Raw genomic sequence first — 2860 nt, 5'->3', positions numbered from 1 at the left:
TATTAACAATAAGACCATTCACACATCATCAAGTGATACATACCTGTTCGTACTGATTGTAGCAAAAAGACGGCATTAGAGAGAAGACAATATCACTTATCCGTCTAAAACAGAAAGACTTGAAGGTAGATTAAGTCAAAATCTGCTCTGTACTCCCTCACATAGGTGCAGGCCCCTCAGGATTAACGGAGAGAGGGACTTTGGGACCAACAAAAGGCTCCAGTGACAAGTCAAGACTCCGAGTCGATCTGTGACGTGTGCTCAACTGACACATTTCGTGGGAGAGAGGTGTGCGCGTTTGATTTCCGGTAGTACTAGAATATATTTCAACTTTTCGCACATAATCCACACAGCGTTTACTTCTCTCAGCTCAAATAGCATTCCTGTTACTGAAAAAAAAAAGAAGAAACGGGTAGTAAAGGCGAAACGGCAATCAATTTTGAAAGTTCTTAAATAACTACTGTCGACTATTTCTCTGAAAACAAATGGTTTTATTTATTCGTTTCTCACAGTTATGTTGGTGGGTATATAAATTTGTTTCGTTGTAAGATGGTTCAAATAGCTCTGAGCACTATGTGACTTAACATCTATGGTCATCAGTGCCCTAGAACTTAGAACTACTTAAACCTAACTAACCTAAGGACAGCACACAACACCCAGCCATCACGAGGCAGAGAAAATCCCTGACCCCGCCGGGAATCGAACCCGGGAACCCGGGCGTGGGAAGCGAGAACGCTACCGCACGACCACGAGATGCGGGCTTCGTTATAAGAGGTACGTGGCAGTACATTCGAGCGCGATCAGTTTTATAAATTTTCTTTTCACCTTACAATAGGAGGCCACGACGGTGGGATAACGGATTTACCTCAGACTTTGTACACCTTTAGTAGGCCATTGAAACAACATAATGTGAATATAGTAAAGTGCACTACTCTGACAATTCCGAGAAAATCGGAAGAGTACTTTTACGGGTCTATTATTTACATCATGTATCTGAGCAAAGAGGCTGCCTGCACGCATTCATTGTGGCTATAGGTTAGCGTTCGCTCATGGCAAGAGGGTCGTAGAAGAGGCGACGGCTCGAATATCATTAACACTTATTTTCTAATCTATATTTTTTCATCACTGATCCCATAATTGTATTTAGATGACATTTGAGAAGTTTGTTTTGTTGTGGTCTTCAGTCCTGAGACTGGTTTGATGCAGCTCTCCATGCTACTCTATCCTGTGCAAGCTTCTTCATCTCCCAGTACCTACTGCAGCCTATATCCTTCTGAATCTGCTTAGTGTATTCATCTACGATTTATACCCTCCATGCTGCCCTCCAATACTAAATTGGTGATCCCTTGACGCCTCAGAACATGTCCTACCAACCGATCCCTTCTTCTGGTCAAGTTGTGCCACAAACTTCTCTTCTCCCCAATCCTATTCAATACTTCCTCATTAGTTATGTGATCTACCCATCTAATCTTCAGCATTCTTCTTTAGCACCACATTTCAAAAGCTTCTATTCTCTTCTTGTCTAAACTATTTATCGTCCATGTTTCACTTCCATACATGGCTACACTCCATACAAATACTTTCAGAAATGACTTCCTGACACTTAAATCTATACTCGATGTTAACAAATTTCTCTTCTTCAGAAACGCTTTCGTTGCCATTGCCAGTCTACTGTATTTCTTTCCCCCATTCCTGTCAATTGAGAAGTAATATAATCAAAAAAACCACAACCATTTTCATGAAGTTATGAATTTCAAATGTTATTTGACTATTTACTACTATTTGTAATTAAATTTTCAAGGACGAGGGACAGGCTTGGAAAGCCAAAGTCAAACCTCGATAAATAATTATGCCAATGACGTTATTCACAATCAGTAATACAGTACCACGCTGTGGTGCATTATGCTTACTATCTGAGCCCACATCTTATTCTGTTACTCGCTCCTGTGAACGGGAACGCGTTATGCATATCTTGGTGTCTCTCGCGTCCATCTAGAAAAGATAACCTGAAGCTGCTTAAATAAGGCGAAACGCGTCGTTGAAAAATAAAAAACTAAAATTGCAACCAAGACCGTTTTTAACCAATACTGTTAAGTACTGGTTTGCTGTATACCACATATGGATTGGAACAATTTCTTAACTATTTATTGTCTAAAATACACACACACACACACACACGCATTCGCAGTCATATACTTACTGTGAAGACATTGTATAAATGAAAGCAGCTGTCAAAATTCAGGGTGTACATAAAGTTCGGGATCACTTTCAATTACTTATTACACACGAACTAAACATTGTACAGATGTCACACATATTGTATTTTGAAGAGGTACTCCGAAAGTTTGTTTTAGAAACATTCGATATGCGAAGCATGTGTGACCCTGCAGACGCCAATACGGTAATTGCATTCTAGCCATACCCGTCCCAGTATGGCATCGTCGACTGTGGCAGTCGCTTCCCGTATTCTCTCCCGGAGCTCTGCTGCGTCACGTGGTAGAGGCGGTACATACACCAGATCCTTAATGTGTCCCCACAGAAAAAAGTCACACGGAGTGAGATCTGGTGATCGGGGAGGCCATTTCATGAAACAGCTGTCCCCTTCTGTAGCGCCGCAACCTGAACTCACCATGAGCTCACTATCGGCTAATTACCAAACTACGCTGTGGCGGTCTACATGGAAAAAAAACACACTAGTAATCAATCGTGTCGAGAAAACCTTGGAGAGAATCAAAATTCATTGACTTTCTTAGATTTTCATATTGTAAACCAGCAGTCATTCGAGATGTGAAGTTGCTCTACGTAAGCATTTGTAGAGATCCACGTAAGGAAACCAGTCCAAGGAAAGTTGGACACTGTG

This window comes from Schistocerca cancellata, chromosome 1 (genome assembly GCF_023864275.1).
Source record: "Schistocerca cancellata isolate TAMUIC-IGC-003103 chromosome 1, iqSchCanc2.1, whole genome shotgun sequence".
NCBI classification, from domain to species: domain Eukaryota; kingdom Metazoa; phylum Arthropoda; class Insecta; order Orthoptera; family Acrididae; genus Schistocerca; species Schistocerca cancellata.
The sequence above is the reverse complement of the archived record's forward strand: the minus strand, read 5'-3'. Positions refer to the sequence as shown.